Source organism: Halichoerus grypus, chromosome 5 (genome assembly GCF_964656455.1).
Source record: "Halichoerus grypus chromosome 5, mHalGry1.hap1.1, whole genome shotgun sequence".
NCBI classification, from domain to species: Eukaryota; Metazoa; Chordata; class Mammalia; order Carnivora; family Phocidae; genus Halichoerus; species Halichoerus grypus.
Window position 1 is genome coordinate 115,746,711 of NC_135716.1, and position 20,818 is coordinate 115,767,528.

The 20,818-nt window shown below is 40.8% G+C and overlaps 1 long non-coding RNA gene across 1 annotated transcript in view; it reads right to left on the minus strand.

Annotated features, from left to right (window-relative positions):
- Window positions 1–516: 516 nt before the first annotated feature.
- The window catches only part of LOC118523599 (uncharacterized), a 124,516-nt gene continuing 104,214 nt past the window's right edge, over window positions 517–20,818 (minus strand). Inside the window, exon 6 of the long non-coding RNA XR_013447554.1 lies at window positions 517–857. This is a non-coding gene — a long non-coding RNA (uncharacterized LOC118523599). The remainder of the gene's footprint in view (window positions 858–20,818) is intronic.

Consider the following 20,818-nt stretch of genomic DNA (forward strand, 5'->3'; position numbering starts at 1 on the left):
AGAGCAAGGTTACAGTCAGAAGTGAAGCCACTGGAATTGGAACACAGATTGATTTGTGTGCTTCCACAGCCTACGTTCTTTCAACTTCATCTCCCCCCTCCCATGTCACCGTCCTCATCCCTTTGCATCCCCCAGAAAATGCTGAGCTATTCAAAATAAGGCATTAAAAACACAGGACTGGCCTGTGCTACCACCATGGATTTCTTCTTCTAAGTAAACGTAGAAAGCTTTTTGGGCAATAAAGATTGCATCCCTCTTGAGAGTGCTAGTACTACCCACATTTTGTAAACCTAATAATTAACTTATGTCGGGACACCCGGGTGGCTCAGTCGGTTAAGCGTCTGCCTTCCGCTCAGGCCATGATCTCAGGGTCCTGGGATCGAGTCCCGCATTGGGCTCCTTGCTCAATGGGGTGTCTGCTTCTCCCTCTGCCTCTCCCCCTGCTTGTGCTCTCTTTCTCTCTATCAGATAAATAAATAAAATCTTAAAAAAAAAATAATTAACTTACGTCAAGCTTCCTAAAAATGTTCACGGGGTCCTGCCACTCTCCACATGTACAGCAACATTATTACTCTTTAAATACGAGACAACAGTTTCCTCCGGTGGAAAATACATTTGCCCTCATAGTCTAAGACGTTCTGCCACTAAAACCATCAACAAGGAAAAGTGGAGGATGCAGATGGAAAGGTACGGCTTGCAGATCTCTTATTTTTGAGATAAAGGATGACTTCCAAAAAATGACATGAGTAAAGAGCTTGTATAATCTCCATTTGCAGTGATTTTTCTTTGATTGATGTGCCATTAATACTTTAATTGGCAACAGGTGCAGCTGATTGTGGGTTCCTAGGCCGAGAAATCTGAAATTGAACATAAGGTTCTGATAAATTAATAAACTCCTCTGCTCCAAACAGTTGTTGCTGTGAAGTAACTTTCCATGGAGCGTTGCTCCATCAAGCACACTGAATTCTTTATGTTAAAAAGCAAAGTGTTACTTAATGATAAATTAAAATTACACAAAGAGCCACAGAAAGAACACAATAACATCCCCCCTCCCAGGGAAAAGGGAAATTGCTGGAAGGAGCAGAAGAATGTGATTTATGAAATAAATTGGTTCCCTTTTGTAGACCAAAGTGTTTGTCTCTGGATTCCATATCACATTATTAAAATAATTTTGTGTTATTTAATATAAATGGGGGAAGGGAGGATAAGAGATTTTTGCATAAGGTCCTTTTTCTCCCTGAGGTAAACATTAATATTGAGTAGAAACCTAGGGGAAAAAAATCCTGAAGGTTCTATAAAAGATCTTAAAGTTATATTTTGTTTTATTTATTAACCCTATATGTGTTGAGGCCATTTGCAAGCATTTTGCTGCAAAATTTTGTCTCTGATGGAGACAGAGCTGAAGGCCTTAATTCCTATTAGTGAGAAACAGACCATTTATTCACAGCCCTGGTCATGATGGGCTATTGTCTCCATTCCCTGAGCTGAACATAGATGACTCAGGATATAGAGGCTGATGAGTGTCAGAACTTCAGCCTCTCATTCACCCAAGAATCTTAAAAGTGGTGAGAAATCCTAACAGAGGGGCTAGTGTTGGGGGACGGGAATGGTAGCTTGAGCAGGAGAAGGCATTGGACCCCAGAGGGTAGACTAAATGGGGGAGAGATTTCTAGTTGTGCCCTTTTTGCCCCCCTAAATGGATCCTTTCTGTACTGTGGCTATTAGGGACCAGAAACCAGCTCTGGAAGCCTACAGCCATCTTGGGGCACTGGAGCTAAGTCAGGTTAAATAACGCCAGGGGAGGGTGGGAAGCCACTGTCTTTTAAACACAGGTGCACTGGCCGACCCCAGAAGCATTTCCACCCCTCCCTTCTTTCCTCCACTATGTGAGGTGTGAGATTAAATTTGTGGAAAGAAAGAAACAGGAATGAGTTAAACCCAGAAAAGTCATCTCTAGAAGTTCTTGCTCTCCATCATGCCCATCTCAAAACAAACAAACAAACAAACAAAGGAAGACCCCAAAAAACAAAACAAAAACAAAAACTCTTCCCTGGAAGAGCACAGGCCAGGATCTAGACTTTTGCCACTCCTCCCATATTGACAGGACTAGCAAAAGAGAACAAGGGTGAACTCACAGGAGAGAAAAATAAGACATCTGAAAAGCATCAGTAACATGAACAACAATTGGAATGACCTACGCCAAAGAGAGTCAAATAAATGAAACAGATAGAACAAGAATTTGAAATAAATGTAATAAATGTCTTCAGAGAGAGAGAGAGAAAGGGTAGATAATGTATCATAAAGTAGGAGCAAACTTTTTAAAGGAAAATCAGAATTACTGGGTATAAAAAATATAATAGTTGAATTTAAAAACTGATTGGATTGGTTGAAGAGAAGAATAGACACAGCCATAAAACATAAGGTCTTAGTAGGGTTAAAATGAAAGAAATCAAGGAAGGGGCATTGAAGCAAAATATTCCAAATCTGACCAACAGGAGTCCCAATAAGGAAAAAAAAAATAAGAAGAAGAAGAGAAGAGAAAGAAAATATAAAGGAGGAAATAGGAAGATGTCAGAGGATTTCTCAAAAGTTAAGGAAAGATTTAAAAGTCTAATAGAGTGATAGTTAAGGGTATCAAAGACCACATCAAAATTCTGAATGCTTACATAAGGGCAAAAGCAGGTATAGAGAAGAGGAAGTAAGAGAGTGCTAGAATTCTTGTCATGTCCAGAGGGAAGATACAGCTATTGATAAGCTTTTGATGTTGATGGAGGTAACTGCAGAGAATTAAGGGTATAAATAAGCTAGGGATATTCATTCAGAGAATAAAGATAGCATGTGTAATCTTCAGAGTAACAAAATAAAATTTGATTTATCCAGTGGAAAATAGGGGTAAAAGGCAAAAGGATAAATAATAAACAAAAATATTAAATTAAAACTCAGAAATAAATCCTAATATAAAACATACTGAAAGGTTAAAAATAATTTATTGGAAAATATTCTAGGTAACATGAACCCAAAGAAACCAGGCTAAAAATTTTAATATCAGACAAAAGAGAATTTAAGTCATGAGAGAAAAAACAATATTTGCGAGAAACAATATCAAGAAGGTATAATTATTATGAATATATACCCACTTAACAATATAGCCTGAAAATTTATATAGCAATAGTCAACAGAACTACAGAAAATAGGTGGCTAAATCAGCAATAGTACTTGGAGATTTAACTGACCTCTTTCAGAATCTGATAGATCAGGTAGAAAAAAAAAAATTAAGCAATGATGTGAAAGATGTGAATAATATCCTTAATAAGCTTCATGTATTGTCAATATATATACAAGCAGTTATTGTGAAATATAAACTCAGTGAGGACAAGCATGAAGTGGTTTTACCATTTCCAAGAACTTCTTTCCACCTTATATTGTCAAATATCCCTTTAGCATTCTTTTTTGTTTTTGTTTTTTAATATTTTATTTATTTATTTGAGAGAGCGAGAGAGAACAAGCAGTGGGGAGGGACAGAGGGAGAGGGAGAAGCAGACTCCCTGCTGAGCAGGGAGCCTGACACAGGGCCTGATCCCAGGACCCTGGGATCATGACCTGAGCCAAAGGCAGACGCTTAACTGACTGAGTCACCCAGGCGCCCTCCATTTAGAATTCTTTAATGACAACTTGGACAAATGCCTAACTCTTTGGTAACTGTCCGTTATTAAAAGTTCAATCTAGTTAAGACTAAATCTCTCTTCCTCTCCTCTTATAATGCTGACAGAACACAGGGATCTGCAGCAAGGAGAGGCCCTGTCTCCTCTTTCTCTTTGCTTCTCCACCACTGGGGGGCTGGGGGTGGGAGAGTCCAGTCTGGTGATGACTCTGCCTTTTCCTTTTTATGAGGCTTAACTCTTTCGGTGTCTGAAATAAGAAACCTTATCTAACTAGACAGTTACTGGTGTTTGGGAGGTTCCCTGGTCTCTCTGGTTTAAACTGGCCGCATTGGCTTGTATTGCTTTCAGGAGTCAAGAATCTGCAGCTCTGCTTCACACAGAGAAGAGAAGCAAGAGCTTCTTTTTTAAAGATTTATTTATTTATTCAAGAGAGTGAACAGGGGGAAAGGCAGAGGGAGAAGGAGAGAGAATCCCAAGCAGACTCCCTCTGTGCTCCCTGCTGAGCACAGAGCCCAACACAGGGAGTTGTTGACTCCCATGACCCCGAGACTATGACCCCAGCCAAAACCAAGAGTTGGACGCTGAATTGACTGAGCTACCCAGTTGCCCCAAAATGACAATTTTATTTGGCCTGAACTAATATATCCCATAAACTATTATCTGACCATAACACTATAATATTAAATATCAAAAACAAAATGAGAACCTGAAAAATATTTCTGAAATTTTTAATGTAATTACTAAATGGAAAAAATTTTTGCCTTCAGCAAGCTTGATTTGGTCTAAGCTCTTCCCCATTTAAATCTACTATAAAACCTGTATAAGAGACACTAAAAAAATTTTTTAAACATTGGAGAGCAACCAACACAGACAGAACTTGAGAGATTCTAAATCCCTTGAGGGAAGGGAAGCACTCTAAGTGAGATCCACATTACCTAGCTTTTCCCTCATGGGCATTTGCAAACTTTTAACATGAAAGATTAGAATCCCAGCAGAAAGTGACAGTTTCAATGGTCTGAGAAGACAGATCTTGGAGTTTAGGAGAGCTGAAGCAGCTATGAGTTGAGGAATAAAATCCTAAAGAAGAAAACCACAGGGAAGTCAGCCTAAGAATCGCTATTAAAACTCCACATAAGGATTTGGCCAATTTCTAAGCTGCACACAGGATATGATTTCAAAAAACTATCAGGAACAGCAGCTAGAAGGCCAAAGGACTGAGCAGAGATTTTGGAAGGCTTGCCTTCTGGGGAGACAGAGGAAAGAATTCAAAGCCAGCCAACATGGAATGGCCCTGGTAAACATTCCAGACTCTTAGCTGAGACATGGAAAAGTCTGCATCCTAAGAGTTAAGACAAAATAAAATAGAATAGCCCTAAAATCAGTCTTCAATAGAATTAAGGTGATCTGCATGTACTCTTTGTTGCCCGAAAAGATATTAACTCTCTTAGAAGAAGGATAACACATCCAGACTCTACAATATTTATGTAATTAATATACAGTGTCCAGCAACTAGCCAAAAAGTATGAGACATGTTAAAAAAAAAAAAAGAATAAGAAAAACCAATTGAGCAAAAGGTAAGCAGAAACAGAGCTACAGATGATTCAGATATTAGAATTATTAGACAGGGACATTAAGATAACTATGTTCAAGAAAACAGAGGCAAGTATGGAAGATTTCAACAGAAATGTAATCTATATGAAAATTTTATAGAACCAAAAAATACAATATCTGAAATGAAGAATTCAATAGATGGGTTTAATAGCAGATTAGACAGCATGGAAGACATAGTTATAAACTAGAATACAGACAGGTAAGTTTAAAGTACCCAAATTGGAGTACAGGAAGAAAAAAATATAAAAGTTAGGAAGAAGAGTAAAAGAGAGAGGTAGGACATAAGGAAAATGGCCAACATGTGTAACTGGAGTCCTACAAAGGAAGGAGTGGGAACATGAGACAGAAACAATATTTGAAGAAATAATACTTGAGACTTTCCAAAATGGAAAGGCATCAAACCACAGATTGATTAAGCTTTAAAAAGCCAAAGCAGGATAAATATAAAGAAAATTACATATCAGCAACAACATAATAAAATGTGCTAAAATCAAAGACAAAGAGAAAATCTTAAAAGTAGGCAGAGGGGGAAAAAAGACACATTGCCAGGGCGCCTGGGTGGCTCAGTCGTTTAAGCATCTAACTCTCGATTTTGGCTCAGGTCATGATCTCAGGGTCGTGAGATCAAGCCCTTCATCAGGCTCCATGCTCAGCAAGGAGTCTGCTTGAGATTCTCTCTCTCCCTCTCCCTCTGCCCTTTCCCCTTCCCCACCTCATGTTCCCTCTCTATCTCTCTCTAAAATAAATACTAAATAAATAAAATCTTTAAAAAAAGAGACATTGCCTTCAAAGGAGCAATACTAATTCTTGGGGTTGATTTAACAACAAAAAACAATGGTTGTCAGAGAATAATAAAAGACATTTAAAACAACGAAAGAAAGTTACTACCAATCTATAATTTTATAGCCAGTCAAAATATTCTTCAAAAATGAAGACGATAAAATGCTTCTTTATGCTCAAGAAATGATGAGGACGTATCAAAAGGACACAGAAGCCAGCTTGAAGGGGCTCCCACTGGCCAAATCTGGGACAATTGAAACATCAAAATAAATAATGACACTAAGGGATTATACTTCATTGAATAAAATAAGAATTCATGAGAGTATCCTGTTAGTAAATATATTATTGAATTAAAGTAGAATGTCAACTAAAAAATGTAGAGGGAATAATGGAGTGAGAAAATTACCATTTTGCAACCATATAGCAATAATTGATTCAGGCAAGATTCATTAATGGATAATAACACTACTTGGTGAAAATTTGATGAATAAATAGGATATTTAGATGACCTCAAAATATCTTCCCACAAATTACTTATTAATTACAAAGAGTCATCATATATACATATATACAATGTGATATTGTATATACATACATATCTTCTAATGTGATGCACTGAGAAAGAAGGGTACATTACTTATGTATTATTTCTGCCCAAAATGTACAACTTGACTCTAAACATAAGAAAACCCAAACTGGGACGCCTGGGTGGCTCAGTCGTTAAGCGTCTGCCTTCGGCTCAGGTCATGGTCCCAGGGTCCTGGGATCGAGCCCCGCATCAGGCTCCCTGCTCTGCGGGAAGCCTGCTTCTCCCTCTCCCACTCCCTCTGCTTGCGTTCCCTCTCTTGCTGTGTTTCTCTCTGTCAAATAAATAAATAAAATCTTTAAAAAAAAAAAAAAAGAAAGAAAACCTAAACTGTGGGGCTTAGTGGTTGAGCATTCGACTCTTGGTTTCAGCTCTGGTCATGATCTCAGGGTGGTGGGATCCAGCCCCGCATTGGGCTCCATGCTCAGCAGGGAGTCTGCTTCTCTCCCTCTCCCTCTGCTCCTTCCCCTGATCATGCACTCTCTCACTGTCTTTTTTTCTCTCTCTCTCAAATAAATAATAAATTGGAAGGAAGGAAGGAAGGAAGGAAGGAAGGAAGGAAGGGAGGGAGGGAGGGAGGGAGGGAGGGAGAAAGAGAGAGAGAGAGAGAAAGAAAGAAGAGAGAGAGAAAGAAAGAAGAAAGGGAGGAAGGAAGGAAGGAAGAAAGAGAGAGAGAAAGAAAGAGAGGAAGGAAGGAAGGGGGGAGGGAAGGGTGGAAGGGAGGGAGGAAGGAAAGAGGGAGGGAAGGAAGGATGAAAGGGTGGGAGGAAGGGAGGGAGGGAGAGGGAGGGAAAGAAGGATGAAAGGGTGGGAGGAAGGGAGGGAGGGAGGGAATGAGGGAGGGAGGGATGGAGGGAGGGCAAGAAGAATAATGTATTCTAAATGTACATTATGCTCAAAAAAGTTACCTCTGAAGAGATAAGGTTATGTATCTGTAAATAGTAAAACCAGTCCTGTGCAAATGAGGACTGCTATAGCAGAACATTTTAAACTATAAAAAATATTTGTTCTGACTGGTGCTAAGTAGAACAAATACCTATCAGTATATGACTATGCCTAGCACCATGCCTAGCCATAGAAGATACTCAAATAAATTATTTCCTGTTTTTGCCATCCATCAGTTTCCATTCTCCACACTTATCTCCTGGTGGATGGGTTTTAATAAATTTGTTGTCCTATTTATTTTTTTGTTTTATGACTTTGGGTGATTTTACAATTATGAATTATTCCCTTTCAAAGTGTACTAGCCCCTCGGATTATTTTTTTCATATTTTTATATGCTTTCCCACTTTTGGAAAAAGACACTTTGCCTAATATCAACAGGCATGCCCATCTGCAAATGGGCACATTTCTAAACATTTGTTGGGCAAATTAGCACTGATTTGATTGAAGACACCAAGTTCAAAGACTTCAGCCTTTGGGAAAGTAAAAATGTTTGGGATAAAAATAGAACTCAGCCTCGCAGGACTGATTGGTATGTCTTTAGACCTCTAACACTCTTAGACATCAAATGCATCATCATTGTGACATTGGTGAATATAAATGGGCTGGCAAAATCTTTTAGATGAGGAAAAATTGAGATTTGATTGATCAATTCTCTCTGTAATACAGATGGACTCAAACCTAAATGTAAATTCACATGTCCTGGAAAGGTATAAAGGGATTCTCAGAACATAGTAATGTCATCAACCAACCAGCATTTATTAAGCACTAACTTGATGTCAGTGATATGCTAAGCAGTTTATATGTATACGTTTTAAAGTTAATTCTTACAACAACCCTATGATATCCTCATTTTACAAACAAAGAAACTGAGATTCAGGTGAATTAAGTAACACCCAATAAGTCAGTGGGAAAAGACAGATGATCTAAAAAAGAGTGACTACCATTTAAAGGACTTGAATGGGGTGTGAAGACACCCCTCATTGGGGTGACTGCTATAACAAAATACCACAAGCTTGGTGACTTAAAACAGCAGAATCAATTCTCTCACTGTTCTGGGCGCCAGAAGTCCAAAATCAATCTCAATGGGCTGAAACCAAGGTGTCCACAGAGATTTGCTGTCTCCTAAGACTCTGGGGGAGAATCCGTTCCTTGCCTCTTCCGGCTTCCTGTGGTCGCCGGCACGCCTCGGATTGGGGCTGCACGGCTTCCATCCACAAGGCCAGCATCTTCACGTCTCGCTCTTCTCTGCCTTCATGTTGCCATCTTCTCCTCTGTGCATGTGACAGCTCCCTCTGCTTCCATCTCACAAAGATACCTGTGATTGCATTTAGGGACCACCAGGATAATCCAGGATAACTTCCCCATTTCAAGATCCTAAATTTCATCACTTCTTTTGCCATATAAGACAATATTCACCCAATCTAGGGATGAGGGCCTGCTATCTTTGGGGGCCATTGTTCAGACTACGACACAAGGAAATGACAATCTTTGAGACTTTCGGATGTACCTGTCACTCTCTCCTGGCCTTCATGATGTTTAACAACAGTAGTATGAAGTTCACAATCCCTTGTCCACAGTTCTGAAATCCTAAAAGCTCTCAAAACTGATATTTTTCTTTCATAAATTTGGTACAGATTCAGTAGCAGTGAAAGCTGGTGCAAATTGTCATGAGACTCTTTGTGATCTTTATCTCTGTAGCACGAATGTTCGTGCATTCAATATGGGAATATTAATTTCTTGTGTTACTAGGTGTACTACTAGGGATGGTATGTAATTTATATTATCACTGATCTAAAATCTTAGTAGATCTGAACTCAGAAATACATTTGACCCCAAGAATTTTAGATAAGGGTTTGTGAACCTATAGTAAAAGAGGAGCTAGAAATAATTCCAGACGATTTCAGAAGTGAGGGAACCTATAAGACAAACTGAAATTTTCTTCGGGACCCTAGAGGATAACAGGAGCCTTCAGGGACTTGTGGAGCCAACACATTTAGGAATTCCTATGAGGTGGTTAAAAAATGATTTTTAGGCAGATAATAAAAGTCATAGATAAGTGTGGGAGTAATGGGGGGGGAGACAAGGAATTCAGAGTAACCCTTTCATCCCTTTATCTCCAGGAAGCATTGTATTCAAATCATTTGGATCTTTCAGGCTCACCCACGTGCCAGGGTTGGAGCCCCAGTACCTGACTCATTGGCATCATCCCCTGCTGGGACCATGAGAGAGGATGCCCTCAGCAGGGTAGTAGCTGTCCTGCCTGGCTTATGTCGTGAAACACCAAAGAGCCACTGCTCCAGGCTCTGCACAAAACCCATCAGGGACAGGCTTCCCCTTGTCTACGTGAAGAGCTTTTTCCGAGTTCATCATCAGATCATGGCCAGGAGAATTTCAGGTTTTAATCACCTTCTGTACTCATCGTTTCCCTTTTGCCCCAACTACCCCCACCACCACAATCACCATTTTTCCCTCTTGAATATTATCCAGCCTCCTTTACACTTTGCAAAAATAGGTCCCAGTATATCCAGTTCCTTCATTCCTTCCAACACACACACACACACACACACACACACACACACACACACACACATTTAGGAAAGGAGATGACTTCAGCACCTTTGAGAGGGTGGTCTCCCTATATATGTTCACACAAACACCCTCACTCACCCTTACCTTCTTTGGAAGGATCTAAATACAGACCTTTAATGGTCATTACAAAAAAAAAATGTCACTTTTAATCTCTAGTGAGCATCCTAATATACTCTTCTTAAGTCAGCCATTTTGAACGTGCATAACCTTGGTCAAGGAGAATGTGGATGGCTGGAGAGGGCGAGCCCATCATGTCAACAAGAAAAGAATTACTCAAAAAACATGAAAGACTTTATAAAGAGTCACAAAGTCTAGTAACCTCATTTCCCTTTAGAAAAGATAATATATTGTTTATGGAGATATTCAGAAAAAAAATTATACTATCTCACTTGGTGATTCACTCAAATTTGTCATAAACATTCTTCTCCTTCTATTTCTGTTTATCATCAATATAAATGACATCTCTTCATTGTCTGCCATTTTAGGTTGACCTGGAAATTCTTTAGTGGTACTAAAAAGGAAGGAGAGATTTTACATAAACAAAATTTTCAAAGACATAAAACATACTTTTATAAAGCCAAAATGTGGAAATAAAATTATAATCATTTTAATGGAAATATTTGTGGTGCATTGCCCTGCTTTCATAAGGAAGGAATAGGTAATGCTTGACTTCTGGCAATTTGATGTGCAGCAATTCTTCATAATGAAACTAGCTCGCTATCCCTATGTGATCAGCCATTAGCAGAGAGAAGAGGACAATGACAGTCAAGTGTCCCCAAGAGATTCTGGTGGCAGCCTAACAGACTTTGCAAGAGTTCCCTTCCCCATAGTCTTAGTTTGGCTGTCTGCTTCACTTCATGCAGGCACAGAGCCCTCCCAAACATCTGCACCAGAAAGCAGCAGCGCTGACCCCTCAGGGTAGGAGAGGAAGACAGTGGAGCTCTAAATGGTAAGACATGGTGGATAATGTTGAGACCAGGTTTCTAGTGTGATTGAGAAAACACACCTAAAAACAAATTTTCTAAAAATATTTTGAGCAATTATACCGATATTCAAATAAATGCACAGCATCCCAAAGGAAAGGGGGTCTGCTAATTAGAAGGAATAGCTTCTTGGAAAGAGCTCCAGCTTAGGAATTAGAGGACCTGGGTTCTAGTTCCTCATTCTGTGCTTTATTGACTGTGTCTGTTGCTCAGGGAAAGGCATTTAATCTCATTGATCCTCAATCTTTAGCTATGACAATTAAAAATAATAATGTCCCTGCTATTAAATATAAGAGAACACTTTGAGGCTACAATGGGTTAATAGTTAGGGAGTGTTTTATAAATTCCAGAGGATGGGGAGTGCCTGGGTGGTGCAGCTGGTTAAGTATCAGACTCTTGGTTCTTCTCAGGCCCTGATCTCAGGGTCATGGGATGGAGCCTCTATTCGGGCTCCTTGCTGAGCACCAAGTCTGCTTCAGATTCTCTCTTCCTCTCTCCTGTCTCTCCTTCTCGTGCTCTCTCTCTCTCTTTCAAATAAATAAATAAATCTTTAAAAAAATAAAATAAATACATTCCAGAGGACAACACCAAATAAATATTTGCTATTATAAATGAGACATTCTCAATGCTTATCAGAAAGTCAGATCTCATTTCTTTATAATCCCATAAGACACAACTTCTCTAAAGTTTCTATTGAACAGGTCAAACCCCTGACAATTGTTAAGATTCACTGAAACTCGCCACAGATTTGGATCAAACTTAATTTTAGTGGAGTTTTCTACCATTTAAGGAAGAGCTTTGAGCTTTCTTTGACATTGAATAGAGTAGCAAGGTGAGAGTCAATATTAAAATGTGGTTTAGGAGCACCCGGGTGACTCAGTGGGTTGAGTATCCAACTCTTGATTTTGGCTCAGGTCATGATCTCAGGGTCGTGGGATCGAGCCCCACATAGGAGTCTGCACTCACTGTGGAGTCTGTTTGAGATTCTCTTTCTCTCTCTCTCTCTCCCCCTGCCCCTCCCCCTGCTCATCCTCTCTCTTTCTCTCTCATAAATACATACATACATACATACATACGTACATTCATACATACATAAATGGTTTATATGTGGTTCCAAGTCCAAATTCTGTGTAAAATCTCAGTGTAGGAGTAGAGGGTGCTAACCCTGGAAGATGGCAGATTAAGAAAGCAGAAAGACTTTATTCTTGATGGTAAAAGAAGAGGCAACATCTTGGCCTCCAACGCTTTCTCCGGAAACCATTATGAGCAAAAGAAGAGAGCAGAAACATAGTCCATCAACTCTTCACAGAGGCATCAAGCAGCCCCATTAGCCTCGTAGGTCTTCTAAGAAAAGTCTGTGAAAACTTTCCAAAAGATTCCCTCTGATTCTATGATACCAAAATTCCTATCTACTTGCCAATGAGAAAGAATGTCAGGAAATAAAATAATAACTTTGTTTAATATTTATGCTATTCCCTCACATTAAATATAATTTATGCGATTGGTTTTTGTATTACCCTGTTTAATTATGTATACTTGAAGAGGCTTTATATTATACATGGTTATCATTTATAATTAATTCAATATGGAATTTGTGTTCATGCCTATAAAATGTTGGGCACAAGGCCCTATGTCAAGAGCACAATCCTCTTCTCTACATCATTCTCACTTCAAGAAAATCAGGCTTAATTTACAACATATTTTCTAGAAATATCTCATCCTAAGTGTAAATATACCTTCTTTGTTCTAAACATAATTTAATGTTTCCTTGGTGGATTGAAGTCAACACTGTTAGAAAAGTGGAGATAAAGTAGTGGGCGGGGTGTCACCAGGGCTGATTTTTTTAAGTGGGTGGACTATCAGAGGTTAGTTTCTCATCATATTGTTCTCCTAAAAGGTCACTGGTAAACTTCGAATTATAAAAACCAAGGTTTCTCTTTTTTCTTTTCATTCTACTTCATATTTCTAAAATAATCTCTTCTTTCTCAAAATATTCCTTCCCTCTATTTGCTCTTTGTCTTGTGGATATCCCTCTGCCTGTTCTTCCTCTCTATGCCAAGTTGGCTTTTCTTCCATCACTCTCTCTCCTTGTACCATTCTGGACCTTCCTGGGCCTATTTATCCTCTTATACTACTTGATCTCTTTAAAAAATCCCAACCACTCTATGGCTTCAACTATTCCTTATAAGATGATAGGACCCAAAACTATATCTCTATCCCTCACTACTGTCCTCATAACACTTACTTGGACACCAGTAGGACTTTTCAACCTAAATATTCCATAGGCTTCACAAGTTCAGTTTATCTAAAACACAGATAATTAATCTCTTCCCCTCCTGTGAACCACAGTGGACAACTTCATTATCCCTTCCCTCCCCAGGGTCATCGACTTCGAAGTCTTCCTCATCCAGATAAATCCTAATCATTCTATGCTTGCAATGCCTTCAGAGGATCGTCTTTATTCCACCACCATTTCCTTTGGTCAGGTTTTCTCACCTACCAACTGAGAGAAGAGAAGGAACTAACATTTTGAAGTGCTCACTGGGCACTCTATGCACACTTGCCATTCATTTCTTCAAGAACCATAAAACACTGGTGTATTTTCATTACCACTTTTCTGTTGAAAAACCCGAGTCTCCAAAAGATTCTGATATTAGCTAAAGGTTCCAGAGCTAAAATGGAGCCTAAATTTATGCCTACCTGGAAATCCCAGTCCCTTCCCATCTCCCATCTTGGCACTTCTCCCTCCTCCCAACCGGTCTCCCGGTCACTCTTCTGTCCTCTCCCCAGACCAGTTTCCCAAGCACCAGTCTCAGGTATTTTCCATAGAGTAACTCAGTGGCCTGTGGGCCAAGTCTTTATGCCTTCATAGTATTTTTGTCTACCTTTTAAAATTTAGAACTTCCCACCTTCCAACAAATAAAACACAGTCAATCTTTTCTTTAAAACATCCGACAGTCCTGGAATGCTAGGTCGTTTCTCGCACAACAACAATCAATTGACTCAACTCAAGTGCTGGCTGCTACCTTTCAACCTGGCTGTCACTCCCTATAAGTTCATTGTACTACCTGTGTCACTCCATAGTCATTTGAGTTTGCAATCCCTAGTCTATAAGGGCGGTAGTCAGCTCTGGCTGCCATAACAAAACACCCTATGCTGGGTGGCCTGAACAACAGAAATGTACTTCTCCAAGTCCTGGAGGCTGGCAATTGCAATCAGGACGTCAGCAGGGTCAGGTTCTGGTGGGAGCCCTCTTCCCGGCTTGTGGATGGCCACCTTCTCTGAGTGCTCTCACACACCCTTTCCTCAGCGCGCTCCAACACACAGCAACAGCTCTCTCTTTCTCTTCCTATGAGGCCACAAATCCTATCGAGTTAGGATCTCACCCTATGAGCTGAGTTAACCTTAATGACCTCCTGAAAGCCCTCTCTCCAAATACTTTAGGGGTAAGGGCTTTAACAGATGAATGGGGGGGAGGGGACACAATTCAATTCATAGCAATAAGCTTCTAGTAATTATTGTTGAGGACCTACTATGTACCAGACACTGTTATAAGTACTTTACATGTATTGTCTACTCTAATCTTTACAATAATTCTGTGACATGGAGACTTGACATCATCATCTCCATTTTTCAGATGTAGAAGCAGAGAGAGGCCATGCAACCTCCACAAGTCTCACAGCTAATAGGTGGCAGAGCTAGAATTTGAACCTGGGCAGTCATGTTCTTAACTTCCATCTAAGGTTGCTTTTTAAACCCACCATAGTTTAAAAGTCCAGCTTCCCTCCCCAGCCTGTTTTAATTGCCTTCCATGGGTAAATAAAGTGCTAGTCATTTTCTGATTGCTCCTTCTGGTTGGCATTTCTTCCCTTAGATCATGCTTGCTCTTTTCCTTCCTTGAGGTTTCTCCCTCCCTTGTCCTGAGTGGCTGTGCAGACCCTCACTCACCCTCCAGCATCTTGCTCAACTTTTATCTCCCCATGATCTTTCCGTGACTCCTGAAACTTCTTTTTAAAAAAAAAAAAAATTATTTATTTACTTGAGAGAGAGAGAGAAAGCACGAATTGGGGGGGAGGGGCAGAGAGAGAAGCAGGCCCCTCGCTGAGCAGAGAGCCTGATGCAGGACTCGATCCCAGGACCCTGGAATCACGACCTGAGCCGAAGGCAGATGCTTAACCGAATGAGCCACCCAGGTGCCCTGACTCCTGAAACTTCCAACGCCTCTGAGCCTTCACCTTTCAGTGCTCTCTAAAACTGTTATTCTTTATTCCTGCTATAAATCTCACACAGCCCCATTACATCATAAGTGGTATGTGTGTGTTTCTGTGAAAGCAGGACCCACATCTTTACATATTTGTCTCCCCAACGCTGACACACACAGTGCTTGAGATATTTTAGATACAGTAAATTGAATTATTTTTACATTTTTCTCCAGTTGTGTTGAAATATAGCTTGCATATAACACTTGCATAAGGTGTACAACATAATGATTTGATATATGTATTAACCAGACGACTCCTGAAATCTCTTTGAGCCTAAAACCCTGTAGTTTTTATATATGTGTGTGAGGCACGTATGCCTCTGTTTGAAATGCCCTTGTTCTGTTGAATTTTTATAACTCTTTTTTTATCAAATTCTTTGATTTTTTAAGTTTTCCTTCCCCTCCCCCTTTATAATCAGGGGAATTACGTTTCCATTTGATGTGGTTTGATTTGGGGAGCAGGAAGGAGGGAGTTAGGCCTAAAAGGAATACATTTTTCTGGGTGCCCTATGATAGCCTGGCTTCTTGAAGTTTCTGGCAGTCTTATTTTTCACTTAGGTGAGATATTGCCTGTTCTTACCTTTCTCTCATATTACTGTGGTGTTTTTGTTTGTTTGTTTGTTTGTTGTTTGTTGTTTTTCCCCACGAGGGAAACCGAAACCCAGAAACCCAGAGCTGGCCTGAAGTGGATGCAATCTTTGCCAAAGCCTGACTCAGGCAGCAGTACTATCTTGGCTGAGACAAAGCCTCACACGGAGTAAACTGAGGCTACTTGGTTCAACGGTGTTGGCTTAGAAATTAGCCTCTAAGGCCCACGAGGCTGGCCTGACAGGAGAGGCCTCCTGTAAATGCAGCACTTCACTACCACTTCACTACCCTGGTCACCATGTGAGGTGTATGTCTTTCAGGTGGTGGATATGAGCATGTAATAATGGAAGGGCAGAATTCAGAATTTGGGAAGGAAATAGGACAGCAGGAGAAAGGGAGAAGGAAAAGATTCACGGACTATTTCAGCCATTTGTTTCAACTTGCAGCCCCTCTGAATGTCTCATCAGATAATAACTGATATTGCATAACGCTGTATTTTCCAGAGCTCGACCACATGCATGATCTCATTTCATCCTCAGTGTAAGTTTATAAATTATCCTTTTATAACATCCTCATTTTACAAAGTCTCACACAGATTTAAATGCATGCCCAAGGTCACAGAGCCAAGGAGAGTGGAGGCGGGATTTGAATCCAGATCCTTCTACCTCAACTCCTAGACTGTTCCCACGAGACTGCAATGTGTCAGATTTACTAGATCAACTGGTTGGCATTTCATTGTCAGTAATTCCCCTTGGCCTCCTTCTGGCAGCAGGTCAACAGGAAGAGCAGCAAAAATTCAGATCATTCCTAAGCTAAAAACCCAGTGTCAGAGGAATCCAGAGCTAACTAGGTAATAATTAGGGTAGAGCAGTGGTGACAACCAGGGAATTTTCTATTACTGTCCTACATGCTGACATACTGGTATCTCTGCCCCTTTGAGAAGCCACCATTCGGATAATTCCTTTAATCCCATCCTGGTCACTGCACCTGGTGGTCTTGTAGGAGGATTTACACTGCCCATGACCCACACGTGTTCATGGACATGTGTCAAATCCAGTTGGAGCCTAGTATGGGGAAGACACAATGTTTGCTTATTGAATCAAATAATATCCTGGAAGAAATGTTAGCTTCTCACAGGAGGCAAATTAGTTTCTCAGTACTATGCCTTTTTGTGCGTGCCTTCATCTCTATTAGCTTTTACTACATTGTATTAAAACACATATTTTAAGGTCTCTATTCTGTTCATGTGGTTTTGGTATCAGGGACTCTTTCATATTCATTTTTTGCCTTGTCACTGTTTAACCTACTGCCTGCTATTGGGAGGAACCCTTGCTTCTCCACACCTCAGATTCCCATGAGAAGAAATGTCTGTGAATACAGAAATCCAGGCTTCTGTCTGGCTCCTCACTCACTGCTCAACCTTGCTCATGTCTTCCTGGAAGAAGGGGAGGGAGGGGGGTAACTTCTCTAGTTGGCAAGTGTAATGGGTAATTTTATGTGTCAACTTGAATGAGCCATAGGTGCCCAGACATTTGGTCAAACATTATCCTGGGCATCTGTGAGAGTGTTTCTGAATGAGATTAACATTTGAATCTCTTGACTGAGTAAATCAGATTGCCCTTCCTAATGTGGGTGGGCCTCATCCTGTCAATTGAAGAACTGAATAAAACAAAAAGGCTGAGTGTAAAAGAACTCCTACCTGACTATTCGAGTTGGAACACTGGTCCTTTCCAGCCTTCATGCTCCTTTTGAAACATTGGCTGTTTGGGGGTCTCAGGTCTGTCGGTTCTCATACTGGAAGTACATATCTGCTTTCCTTGGTCTCCTGCTCACCAACTCTCTATCTTAGGACTTCTCAGCCTCCAAAATTGCGTGAGCCAATGCCTTCCGATAATCTCTTTATCTACATATATACATCCTGTTGATCCTGTTTCTCTGGAGAACCTTGACTCATACAGCAAGCTTGGCAGATGATCATGGGGGTGCTTCGGAAGGAGTCAGCCTGCCTTAAGGAATTCACATTCTCTCTCTACTGTGCTAATAGCTTACTAAACAAGTTCGGTGATAAATTTAACTCAGAGAGTGCTGATTATGTTAACAAGTCTATATGACCATTTCTTCAATCAGCTTAATCAGTAATAAAGTTGATATTTGATCTGCATCTTTCTGACTGTGCATCTATCTTTGAAATGGTTTTAAACATGAGGCAAGGAAGGGTGTTATTATTTATGGAGACTAAAGCCTCAATGAGGATGCTTAAGAAATGTTTGTGGATGGAAGAAATGAATGAGTGTATAACAGAATGTCCGATCAATAACCTTTGTAATGGTACATCTTCCACAGAGAAGAAAGTTTTGCCCAGTGCTCCATGGGAACTTATCTGATGGTCAAGAATATGCACATTTGAGTCTCACAGATGTATATGTAGCATGTAACTCTGCCAAAAACCCTTAGAGGTGGGAATAATTAGAGGAGTCTCTGACCTTTAATGGGTAAGCATTATAAGCTATTCCATATGCTTCCACATCTTTACATTTCTGTACGTATCAGCACTTGACTTACAGCTAATCTTAGTCTGTCATTTAATTATAAAGTTTCCTTTGGAACGGCCATCCACAAAAATTACCCATGCTTCTCCAGGACTGTGTTCTGATTTAGTCACCCTATTTTTCTGTATATGCATTTTTATACAGGGAGGGTGGAGAAAAGGAAAGAGAGAAAGAGTCTGTGTATATGATTGAAAAATGTGAAGATTTCCCATTGATTCTTAAAGAGAGCTTGGTAACTTACCCAGAGATATAATAACAGTAATTCTCCTGATCTGCCTGTTCACTATAAAAAGAAATAGGACAGTGATGGACATAAGAGGACCAAACTTCTCCCCTCTACCAAAAAAAAAAAAAAAAAAAAGATCAGAATATGAGAGTTAAAAGACATAGTGCCCCCCCCCCAAAGCTAGTGAGGGTAGAGTACTGTAATAAGTTCTCTTTGGTTTACACCATCTGACCAGTAGGGAAAGGAGGGAACAGGGGAGGGAGGGAAGAAGAAGCTACATAAAACATATAAGTTACAGATAAAATCACTTTGGGTTTTGAACACTTCACTCCCAGTTATTGAAATGGAATTTCAAAAATGATCTCTAATGATCGTGACTCAAGAGTAAAACTCCTTCTCCCTCCTCCCTTGTGTTGAAACCCAGGATTCTACCCCAACAAATCACCCACTGACGGGCCTCGCTTGCCCCCAGCACTGCCGCTAATGACAGCCTTCTCACCGGGAGCATCACGAGACGTACAGCGGCTGCCAGAAACGTCTGGCACCAGACTCCCCTCCAACTCAGCGCCTGATGCCATTACACGTTCTGCAACAGCTGCACTGACACCTCGGTGAGCCATTTCAGCATTTCAGAACGGATAAAGAAGTGCCCTTTACTGATGCCCAACACTAATCCAAACATGGTCTTTCATGAAATGATCTAAATAAAATGGCCAACTGGGCTGATGATAGAAAGCGTACAAATGAGGCTTTCAAGTAGAACTTCATGCCACCACCATGCACAACTGCATGCTCCAGATTGCACACTCAGAGCGGAGGGCAGAGAGCAAGATGCTGTTCACCGTCCCCCCTACCCCACCCCACCCCCAAGCACAGTGCAGAGGGTTTGCTTTTTCTTTCTGGTCTGTATGGTCCCTTTTAGCTCGTCTCCTTCTAGCGGGTAATGTGTTACTGAGGGGTCACACATAGCCATGGACTCTGGTCCACATGCGGTCAATATGACCTGCTTAGCAAGCCCCTGGGGCGCAGAGATAAATCCGAATATGCCCTCCTTTCTCACAGTCTAGCCCGTGAGACAGATATTCACGCAGAGACATGCAAACACGTTTTAGATGTTCTGCCTGACCTGCTTGGAGTAGAGTGGGGTTTCAAAGGAGAAAGTGGCCGACTGTCTTCGGGACGATGCAGAGAAGGGGATACTTTTCGAAGATCCCACCTTAAATGCCAGTGGTTTTCCAGCCGTGCTCCTCTGAGTGCTAGCGTGCCTCAGGAAGCCAGGTGCTGGGCCCTCCTCTGCAGCTTCCAACAGAAAGCATCACTACGTATCAATTTTATAAAGAAGTGCCAAATGACGCATTGTTTAAAAAAAAAAAAAGATACTGTCAACACCTGTCACACAAATTCCTCAAGATGGATATTTTATTCAGGAAAAGTACAGGATTTACTGCTTGGGAAGGAAAGTGAGCCTGCGTACACTGTGGTCTGGAAGGCCACAAAGAGGGAGCTAATCTCCTCTGTGTGAGAAACAGGAATCCAGGATCCTAGGAGATGGGAAGGGGGGACAAGGCGGGACGTGAGGGCACGAGTGAGCGAGAAGGGGCAGCTTGACCAGAGGCTGAATCCCAAGTTTTAAAAAATAGACAAAAAGCATTCAGCGGCATGAATATCAAATAGGAAATTTAAACTGTTTGTAAATAAGTTCATCTTCCCAAAACAATCAGTAAATTCTTCTAGAGACCCAACGACTCCGGTGACTACTGGTTGCTGTGGTTTTTAGTGTAAATGAAGGTAAAGAGCTAAGTTTTCTGCCTGAATCCCTGAAGTGGGGAACAGGCAAAACAGAATCCCTCCCCAGTGGCGGCGGGGCCCACTGAGTGAGGCCCCCGGAACTGTCTTGCCCCACATTGCCCCCCTCCCCGTGTGGGCTGAATCGGAGTCTCCTCTTCTGGATCTTAATGGCCAAAGAGATCCTCACTCCAGGGCCAGGCAATGAAACTTTCACTTGAAAAGAAAAAGTGGGTTAGGTCTACAGCTAAAA